At 35.3% G+C, this 11,636-nt stretch overlaps 1 pseudogene; it reads left to right on the top strand.

Annotated features, from left to right (window-relative positions):
* The first annotated feature begins 547 nt into the window (after window positions 1–547).
* LOC122362364 lies at window positions 548–11,190 on the top strand (annotated as a pseudogene).
* Window positions 11,191–11,636: the final 446 nt, after the last annotated feature.

An 11,636-nucleotide genomic window follows, 5' to 3' on the forward strand; every position in this document is an offset into this window, starting at 1 on the left:
AAAAAATAAATATATGAAATAAAATATATATTTCAAAGTCATGGAAGGTCATAGAACATTTTTGATAATAATTATGTATAAGAATTTGAATATTACAATTTTTATGAATGAATACAAACATTGAAATAATGTCTTTATAAAATGTGTTTTATTTACTATTTATTAAAGTAAAAATATTGTGCATTACTATTATATATATATATATATATATATATATATATATATATATATATATATATATATATATATATATATATATAAGATTATAGTGGATTATATATCAGATTATAGAGATTGAGAGATTGGTTACTTAAGTATACATCAAAGAAAAATAATGACATAAAAAAAAAAAAATATATATATATATATATATATATATATATATATATATATATATATATATATATATATTTTTTTTTTTTTTTTTATGTCATTATTTTTCTTTGATTTATACTTAAGTAACCAATCTCTCAATGTGGTCTCATGTAAACAAAAGACTACATCTCCCGAGATCCACTGCCATCGTCGGCGTCCATGCATAGCCTGTTTGTTTGGGAAAGGGAGGCGTCTTCTCCCCTCAGTTTTCTCTCGCAAAGTTCTTGTGCAGCGCAGCTCCTCGCTCTGTGATGATGGTGATGAATAGTCACAGTGTGCTGTGATTCCTCACGCAGGCGGCCTGCTATGCGTGTGTCACAGAGCTAGAGAGCTAGAGAGCGAGGGGGGAGGTGAAAGTTCGCCATGGCTTGGCCATATCAGGTGACAATGTGGAAAAGTTTGGCTGCCGCCTCAGATTAAATTTCTCAAACTCGGAGAATGACAAGCGAACGGAAATACAATGAAGCGGACGGAGAAGACGAAGCGCTGTCGTTCGATTATTATGACGATGAGGATGATTTCGACACGTTCACGGACGGAGACGGAGACTGCGGCTGTGATGAAGGAGGTTAGGGGGTCGTTTTAATTTATCGACCATAAATAAGGGCTTGTGTGTATTTTACGTGTTTCTGAAACAGAGCGAATCCGTAAATTAATTGCAAAAACAATTACCACGGTAACATTAGTTTCCTCTAAAATACAAGTTCATTTGTTACTACAAAAAAAAAAAAAAAAAAAAAAAAAAAAACTTATGGTAACTTGATAGCCAAAAATCTCATAAATAAATAAATGTTCGGTAACACTTCATTTTAAAGAGTCCTTGTTACACATATACTTACTATTATAATAACTGAGCTATGCATAATTACATTATAATGTCCCTGAGACAATCCCTAATCATAAGTACATTTAGTTATACAAAATATTCAGTTAAATTATACACTGTTTGAGATATACATTTGTTTATGGTTTTGAAAGTAACCCCAATATTTTAACTTTTCGGGTGGTAACTCTAGCTGGTAAATATTTATGAGGATTTATTAATAAACGGTTGTAACTACATACCCGCAGGTGTCATTAATAAGTAAATAAAAGTAAATCTTCAAAGCAATATTCTGAGAACCCATAAAACGTTTTGTAAGTAAGGCTGATAAATTTGGTAACTAAGGTGTTGTGGTGGAAACTGTGGTAAGTATTCATTTATTGATAGTGTTAGCGTAAAACTTTGCTACTTTAGCATTAGCCACCAATAGCATAAACATACAGCTAACTGAAAACAATTATGTTTTTTAAAGTGCCAAAGGAAAAAAAAAAGTGAGGTTTTTTTGGGGGGTAATACTGTAAATAAATAATTGCAAATGATTTATTAATAAGGGTTTCTCACTTTAACAATTATTATTTAAAAATGGCTAAAATAAATATTATGTAAGGATGTATGGATTTGTGGCTTTACAGTGGATTGTAGTTTGGGTATTTTGACTTTCATAGCACCTTAAAGTAGATTTCTTAGAAAGCAGGTAGTCTTCACACCTTTAGATGCAATCTATGCTTGTCAACTCAGTCCAGTGAAGTTGTCCTTGACTCGTTTTTTTTCTATTGTTTACCATTTCAACAAAAACACTAGTATCCCTTCACTCTTTGGTGCCGCGGCTGGACACTTCGATAAACACCGCAGGACTCGTAAGGCTGTATTTTGAGACTGGAAGTGTCCCTCGGTCTCACCAAATGCAGCTGACATTCCTCAGTTGAGAGCTAGCAAGGTCACAGTCATCAAATCAGCTGCAGCATGTGATACGAAGGAGTGGAATGCCAGTGTAGGCTTTGCCCACAACTTCACACTCACGCTCTCCAGCAGTCATTCTGGTAATATGATTCAAACTGATGAGATTAGTGTGCCATTTCTTTTTTCACTTAGCTATGCGTCTAATTGGAATTATATGAACTTGTCACATGGAAGTTTGTGGCCATGTTCTTACCTCCTTTTAGATGTTAAATGATGCAGAATAACACTGCTTTGGAATGAAATAAAAATGATTTATTCTAAAGCCTTCCTCGTGACATTTCACGCCAAAATGTTCCGTCTCATATAAAAGAAGAAAGTAGTTTTTTTGTTTTTGTTTTTTTTTAATTAAAATACGTTTTCAAGTTTGTGTAAACATTAGAGCCGGCTGCAATTATTTTCAGTAAACATTAGAGCTGTTCTCTTTAGAAGAGCCCTCATGCGTCTCATATTAAAAATGACGTGGACTAGTTATTATTCAGTTGAATACATGATTTTTCTTTTCAGTTTTGCATCTTACTGTTTTGTTCAGATTTGCAGCGCACTGACTAAAGTGGTTAACAGTTTTAGTTGGCTGATGACGGCATGTTAATCAGGTGTTATTGTGTACTTCTGTAGTCAGTACCTACAGGACATGCCGCTCTCAAGGACGTAATGTGTTGGTTACCAGTGGTTACTAACCACTTGACAAATATGACGTTCAAGATAACCAGAGAGACTGAAATGAAAGTCAAACAGCATAAATATAGGGGCCTAATCAAAATGTGAATTTTAGAAGAACATTTCAGAAGGCATATTTATTTATTTATTTATTTATATTAGTAAAGAAGTTTCTGTCTATAGTATATTACAGTAAACCTAAGTCATTCATTCAGAATGGCTACGTTCACAATAAGTAGCATATTTACTAACCAGTGTGAGTTTCTCATCATCCTATATATAGCAGACGGACGCAAATATTGTCTGTATGCACAAATGACCAAACTAATTTTTGGTAATTCAGCTGCTCTAGTATTTGTCATATTTGTGTCTGGTTCTGTAAGCACAAATTGTTCTTATATTAGTGATTGTGGCACAATCTAATGCTGCAGGTTACTTCAGCGATGTGACTAGACAATTAGTTGAGTGAGTCGGGTTATACCATAAACATAAACTCTCACGTTTCGTTTCTGACTTTTGTAAACGTAAGATTGTCATTCGGTCACTTTATTTTACAGGTCGATGCTTGCCTTTGCCTCAATAAACTGCTTATTACTAATCAGTGAGATGTTTGTTAAAATTTTAGGTATTGGGGAGAATTAGGGATGTAGAATACGGTCATGCGGAATATGTGATTTATAACTAACTAATAAACAAGCCAATATGTTAATAATGGGCATGCTCATAAATGACTACTTATTAGTCCCTATACTAAAATGTCACTTTTATTCATAACTGAAATGTGTATAAAAGAAACTTTTATTTGGTAATAATAAATCGTCTTTACCGTTACTTTTCCTCAATTTACAGTATTTTTTTCTTATAAATAATAAATCGTATCGTCGCTCAACTTTTGAACAATGGCGTAAGTTCTTATTATAGCTGTCAATAGCAGTTTGTTTGAAAGCTCAGGTTGGTTTACCATTAACCAGAAATGGCTAATGCACTGTGATTTATGTTGCTCAAGCAGTGTCCTGTGTTTCTCTGTTGTACAGTGCTGGGCTTCAGTGATCCGTTCAGCGGTGAGGTGAAACCTCGGATCCTGCTCATGGGCCTGAGGCGGCGGCGGAAAGTCTTCCATTCAGAAAGTTGTATTCCACAAGATGTCACCCAACGAGACACTCTTTCTGGAGAGCACTAATAAGATTTGTCGAGAGGACGTTTCAAACAGTTCCTTCGTCAGCTTCCAAATCTGGGACTTTCCTGGTCAGATTGATTTCTTCGACCCCACATTCGACTACGAGATGATATTTCGCGGCACAGGGGCTCTCATCTTCGTCATAGACTCTCAGGTGAAATATCGATCTTATCTGTCTGTCTATTTGTTTTCTAAAAACACACTGTAAATATGTTACTGTGTAGGATGATTATGTGGAAGCCTTGAGTAGACTTCACCTGACCGTGACGAGAGCCTACAAGGTCAATCCAGACATCAACTTCGAAGTGTTCATCCACAAGGTCGATGGGCTTTCAGATGACCACAAAATAGAGAAACAGAGGGACATACATAAACGCGCCAACGATGATCTAGCCGATGCTGGTTTAGAACGAATACACTTAAGGTAGGTGTCAAAGCAGATGTTGTGCGGTATTTTTGTAAACATCGGACGTTGGATTTGTTGTGAAATGTTTTATTTCTTTCAGCTTCTACTTGACAAGCATCTATGATCATTCAATATTTGAGGCCTTCAGTAAAGTTGTGCAGAAACTCATCCCTCAACTTCCCACCCTTGAGAATCTGCTCAACATTTTCATATCTGTGAGTAAATGTAATAGTAATAGTTCACTGAGGTACCTCTTTATATCTCAGTTTATCTTATTTTAAGTACGGATAAGCAAAGTAAATCTCTAATCGGTATTGTTGAATTAGTTATGTTCTTGCACAATGACTGGTCATTTAGAAAGTAGCAATTTCTTGCAATTTCTGAGACTATGATTAATTACGATGCCGTGGGTCGCAGTCAATAGGTACCTTTAAAATTAAAGGCAGTTTAATAATGAATAACTTGTAAAGAGTTTTCGCTATCGCGCAGAAACATGTTAAAAGAATGTTATATTTGATGTGTCATGTAAACGTTCAAAACCAGAAAACATAATTTTCAGCCCGCTAAGATTCATATCTGGTCACATTTAGCCATTAGCATGGGTACATTAGCACCGGCCTGTGGTTTGTGCTCGCAGTGTAATGGAAATAATATTCTTACAAAACATGATGATCGCATAAAAATAGCCATTATTTATTATGATCTCTCTCAGACGTCATGCGCTTGTGTTTTATGTTGATCAAGGAAGTAATTACATTTAGCAAAACCATAAATACTTTAGAATGTTTTAACTGTAGCCAGCGGGTGGCAGCAGAGGGTAAATTGACATGGTAAAAAGATTGCTACAGACTACAATAACTGAGCAATTTATAGATTTGATATTATGAAGATTGAAATCTCTTAACCATCTGCCATTCGATGCATTGTGATTTTAATCAGTTTTTATGCATGTTGTGATTTCATAGATTGATTCAGATTTACTCTTGAAATGTGTCCCTATAATTATATTCTCCCTGTTAATGTATTTGCGTTAAACACAAGTAATTTCAATCTGTAATAATATATCACAATATCATTGTATTTTTCATCAAATGAAAGCAGCCTTGGTGAGCGTAAGAGAATTGTTTTCACAACCATTAAAAACATTGGAACAGTACAGTAGTGTATAGTATAAATTCACAAATATTGTATTTTTTATCATTTAGCTTTTGCTAAATGAATAAATTTAATTGTAAAATAGTTTTTATGTAGTAAAAATATTATATAATATAAATGCAATTTAAGGTTTTAAAAATAGCAGTTAAAAATCCACATGGGAAGAGTCACATAACTTGGGAAGAGGCTTTCTAGTCTTTCAACAGCTTTTATAGAATTAGATGTATTTTCTAACAACAGTACTTGCAATGCAGTTGATTACTTGGTTGCATAATTCATTTCCACTTCAAAGTGTTCTTAGATATGATGTCCCGTTCTGCTGCATTTCTTCTTAAGAATAACAGCTGACCCCTAACCCCGTCCTGTGCTCTCATTGCAGAATTCAGGGATTGAAAAGGCTTTTCTCTTTGATGTGGTCAGTAAGATTTACATAGCAACCGACAGCAGCCCAGTGGATATGCAGACCTATGAATTGTGTTGTGACATGATAGATGTGGTTATCGACATCTCGTGTATCTATGGGTGAGTGATACCGGGTATCCATCCATCCATCCATCCATCCATCCATCCAGTCACATTACGCTACAGAACATGTTCTTATCCCGTAAACAAGAAGCAGCATGGCAAGTCTTGCATCTTATCCCAATAAAAATTCTTTTGTGCCATACATCCAAAAAAATGTAACACTCCTCATTCAATCAACTTGTTTCCCTATAGCCGTTGTTGGCTGGGATTTAATCTTTTGTGGATTAGTAGCATATAACTTGGGGATATGTAAACTCTGGCTGTAAACATTGGAAGGGCAGAGAGTGGCACCTCCAGCGCCATTGACCCAGATTGTCCTGTAATTTGACGGGACACAGCAGTCTGGGTAAGGTACAGGAACACAGGCCTGACCTGGGGCCCTACATATGTCGGTTCGCGGTGGGCTGCAAGAGCAGATGTCTTTCTGATGAATAGGAGAGCAGGCAGGACAGTTAACCCTGCGAAAATGTAGCCTTAGTCTATAAGTGAATGGACTGTAATAGTTCACCCATAAATGAATATTTCCTGATTATTTACTCCCCTCCCAATCCATCCAAAATTCAAATTTTCTGCCAAAGAGAAGTGAAGGTTTTTGAGAGAAGCATCTTTCTACATCTAATACAAGTGAACGGGGCTCAAAGGAGACCATTTTTGATGGTTAAAAATCCATATTTAGGCAGCTTCAAAGTTATCCACAAGACACACAAGGCTCTTCTGTAGTGAAGCGATCAGTCATTTTCAGATAAAATAAAAAATGACATACTTTTTAACTATAAATGCTCGCCTTTGTCCAGCTCGGTTTAAGAGAAATGTGCAAAGACTACATGTCGATCGCCCTCCACACTGTAAAATAGGCCAAAACAACTATTTCAAATGATTTTGAAGCTCAGCCCTACCTCTTTGATCCTGAGCACATGGATGATGGAGGAGGATGACATAGCAGCACAAGCCTCATAAGCTAGAATACGCACATGCATGGATAATTTTGAACAACAGACTGACTCCATTATCCAGCGGCGACCATTCAACTTTTGAGAAGGCCATTATTTGTCAGCTGGGGTTGTGTGGATTACTTTGAAGCTGCCTGAATAGGGATTTTGGACCATCAAAAATGGTCTGCAACTCCATCTCTACTTCTCCAACTTCAAAATTGTCCAACATAGTTGTTTTTTGACTGCTTTAGAGTGTGAAGGGTGCTTGACATGTAGCCTTTGCGTATTGCTCTTAAAGGATTACCCCACACCAAAATAAACATTTTGTCATTAATGACTTACCCCCATGTTATTCCAAACCTGTAAAAGCTTTGTTCGTCTTCTGAACACAATTTGAGATATTTTGGATGAAAACCAGTCGGTTTGTGACTGTCCCATTGACTGCCAAGTAATGAACACTGACAAGGCCCAGAAAATGATGAAAGACCTCAGAATAGTCCATCTGCCGTATTCTCATTGCTTCACAAGATTCTGATTGAACCGTTGATGGCAGAGTATACCAATGTTGTCTTTCATATTTTTCTGGAACTTGTCTGTGTTCATTACTTGACAGTGGGACAGTTCAGAAGACGAACAAAACTTTTACAGGTGTCGTATCACATAGGGGTAAGTGATTAAAGACAAAATGTTCATTTTTGAGTGGTGTATCCCTTTAAACAGAACAATTATAGCTATAAAGTATATCTTTCTTTCATTCATTTGCTCGTTCATTCATTTTATGGAAATAACTGAATGTTTTGCTAAAGAAGACCCTTATTTTTCTTGTAGATTGCTTTCTGTCTAAATTTTGGACCGTTCAAAAATGGTCTACAATGAATCATGTTCACTAGCATTAGATGGAGCAAAATCCTAGAACGTTTTCCTCCAAAACTTTAATTCCTATTTAATTGAAGAAAGAGAGTCCTACACATCTTGAATGGGCCCGATGTGAACTATGTATTCCTGTAAGCCACAAGATGGTCATGTCAGTTCAGCCCGTATCTGCTTGACAGCTTGTGCATTAATTTGTAGTATATGGCTTTTATTTAGATTTGGCGAGCTGCTTTGGAATAAATTTCCGCAATCCTTGTATGTAACTCATTGAAATTAATAAGTCTCTTATTTGTTCCCTATTCATCATATTGACATTGATTCGTGTTCTCCGTTTCAGGAAGCTCCAAATTACATGCTTTATTATGTCGCCTCAATTTGTTCATCATCTTTTCCGTACTTTCTTTTTTGTGTGAAAATATTTATATATTTGTAACATCCATGCATAATAGCATAAATTTGTTTGGTTATAAAAGCGGAGGATTATGACAGGGCATCTGTTCATTTTGATAATTATGATATGAATCAACATCTGTTCCATGCTGCACAATTTTTCAGCTGTATGCAGTCTGTTCTTAAGCTGAATTGGGAAAGTGTCTTCCTGATGGAGCAGTACTTAACACCGCTCCGTGCCCTCAGAAGAAGCCGCCCGTCAGGGACATGTTCATTATGTGCATTCATCACACAAATTGAAGGACAAGTGCAAAATAAAAAAAATAAAAAAATTGCATGAGATGTCTCTGGAACTGCAGAGACCTGGGAAGGCACGATGAGAGATGGTTGTGCTTTGTTTTTATTGTTGTCATTTTTCATGCAGGTTGACTGGAGATGAGGCAGGAACTCCGTATGATAAAGAATCCATGGCCATAATCCACTTGAACAACACTACGGTCATGTACCTAAAAGAGGTTACCAAATTTCTTGCCCTGGTGTGTTTCCTCAGGGAAGAGAGTTTTGAGAGGAAAGGTGAGCTTTCTGCACATCATGCTACGTGTTTGGTGCGATGTTCGTTCTATCTGCCTTTTCCATGGCTGGTTTTCACATGCAGAAGTAATCTCAAGAGCTATAGAGTCTTCATAACTGTGAGTCAATTATTAAAGTCCAATTATAAAATAGCTGTTTTCTCTAGCAGGGGTTTTGTATGTTGGTTTCCATCATCTAGTTTTAAAGGGAGTTTGTTTAATATTTCATATACCACTATTCAAAAGTTTGGGGTTGGAAAGTTTTTTTTTTATATTATTATTAATACCTTTACTCGGTAAGGATGCATTAAATTGTTTAAAACTGGCAGTTAAGACATTGTTAAAGAAAAAAAAAACTATTTCAAATAAATGCTGTTCTTTTGAACTTTGTATTCATCAAAGAATTCCAAAAAAAATCACTGTTGGTGTTTTCAACGCTAAATAATAAATAAGCAATATTTCTTCAGCAGCATATTGGTAGGATTTCTGAAGGTTCGTGTGACATTGAAGACTGGAGTAATGATGCTTTGTTACCAGAAATGAAACGCATTTTAAAAAAGTTTTCTGTATTTTTGATCAAATAAATTCAGTTTAGGTGAACCTAAGAGACTCGAAAAATCTGGAGAGGCATATCAACCCTAAAATTTTAAACAGTAGTGTAAAAGCACACACATGTAAGTTTTTTTGCGTTTAACACTTTAAGGTTTGTTCCGATACAGAAAACAAACTGAAAAAGGTAAAAAAAAACCTGTGACAGCTATAAGATTAATTATAATCTTTACAGCCAATATTCTGTGATAAATTGCACTGGTGACAGTTTCAAAAAAAAAAAAAAAAGCTAAAAGAAAAACAGCGTGTCTCAAAATGTTTATTAACCATTAACATTTCCTTCTAGTAATCATCATGCAGCACATGTGGATTCTATAGGGATTGCAGTAAAGTCCTAAAGATCAGCTTTGGCCTACAGCTGTTTTAACAATTACTGCTACGCTGCATTTGTCTTAAATCAGTCAGAAAAGAACCTGCTGATGTAAAGCGGCATTCGCATGAGAGAATGGGATAATTAGTGGAATCCTTGGGAGGCTAATGAAAATTGAAATATTCATGCTAGGAATTACTAAGGGAGTTAGAGAGAGTATCATGAGCTATCTTGTTAGTCAACGGGGAAAACAAGCCGTACTGTAGATTTGCACTGGCTTCTTGGATGACACAAATGTTCTGCTTTCTTAATATATAAAAAAATTTTCACACTATATTTAACTGAAATGATCAATACTTTAACGCAATTCTAAAAAAAAAAAGGTAAATCGATAGGAAAGCTGTTCAAACTGAATATTTAATCATTTGTGGTTTTATAAAGCCTCTCAGTTGGCACCTGTCGAAGCGGTACTGTATGTTTTACGTCTAGCTTTCAAAGTATATCCGTATGTAGGTGTTAGTAAATGTTTTATGTCGATTTTTTTTCTTTCTCTGGATCAAAGCTAAATGACATATCTTGTTACGCGTGTCATAATCTTAACTCAAAGTGCATTTATGCAGTGATCCAATTTGGGAACGGGTCGAACGACTTTCCTGCCGCAGGCTAATTACACTCATCTTTGCTCTCGCAGGACTTATCGACTACAATTTCCACTGTTTCAAGAAAGCCATAGAGGAGGTGTTTGACGTGCGCTTGAAAGTGCAGAGAAATCGGAAGCTTCTGAGCCAGAGGAGGTGGAGCAGGCAGACCGTGCCAAATGGGACTCAGGTGCATCCTCATTGAAGAGCATTGAAAGCTCTCTGGTCTGTTACAGTGACTCCAGAGAGAAGGCTTCACACAGACTTCGCTTGTGCTTTGAATCATCTTCAGGGCCACTTGCTGCTCTTCAGCAATCCAAAATACCTATATAGATCCTGTTGTGCTTTAAATATCTTGCACAGCTGACTTAGCTGTTCATGCTAAGTTTTTTTTGTTGTTTTCAGTAATATTTTTTACTCAAAATCAATCAACTGTGCTTGAGTTTCTCACAAAATACACGGTAAAAGCCATTTCCAAAATCACGAGCGCAAGATCATACAGTACTTTTGCCGCAATTTTTACAGTAAGGCATTAACATCAAACTTAATTTCAAACCTCATTTAACTTCAAACTTTAAATTCATTTTAATTGCTTAAAATGTCAAATAATGCCCCTCTTTAGTTCATAATTATTTGTTTTATTGCACCTGCTGATTTTTACTTTGTCATTTATGGTTAAATAGATATTCAAAATTCATATATTTGTCATTTAAGTTTGTCAGCTACATTTTCAGGGCTAATTACTGTTCTTCAGAAATCTAAATAGTGCATTAAATATATTGCACAACTAACGTAGCTGTCTGTATTTTAACCGTTTACAAAGAATGCAACTTTTTTTATTTTCATTTATATTTTTTACTTAAGAAATATCAGTGCTAAAAGTACTTTTTTTGTTAAAATAAAAAAAGAAGGAAAAAAAAGTAACTCATTTAATTTGTTAATTTTAATTCATAATTATTCACTCCTTTATTTCATTTGTGGTCTTATTTAACATGATTTTTTTGTCTGTTTATTTCCTTAAAATTGTGATTTATGTGTGTCAGCGACTTTTAACTTTTTGTCAGCGAAGTTAACAAGCAAGCATATGATTGGTTGTTTTGCATATACCAGTGGTTCTCAATCAAGAAGCAGTGACCCAGGCTTTCAGTAAACTTCTTAACAACTTGAAACAGTGATTTATTTTATATATATATATATATATATATATATATATATATATATATATATATATATATAT

The sequence above is a fragment of the Puntigrus tetrazona genome, chromosome 17, assembly GCF_018831695.1.
Source record: "Puntigrus tetrazona isolate hp1 chromosome 17, ASM1883169v1, whole genome shotgun sequence".
NCBI classification, from domain to species: domain Eukaryota; kingdom Metazoa; phylum Chordata; class Actinopteri; order Cypriniformes; family Cyprinidae; genus Puntigrus; species Puntigrus tetrazona.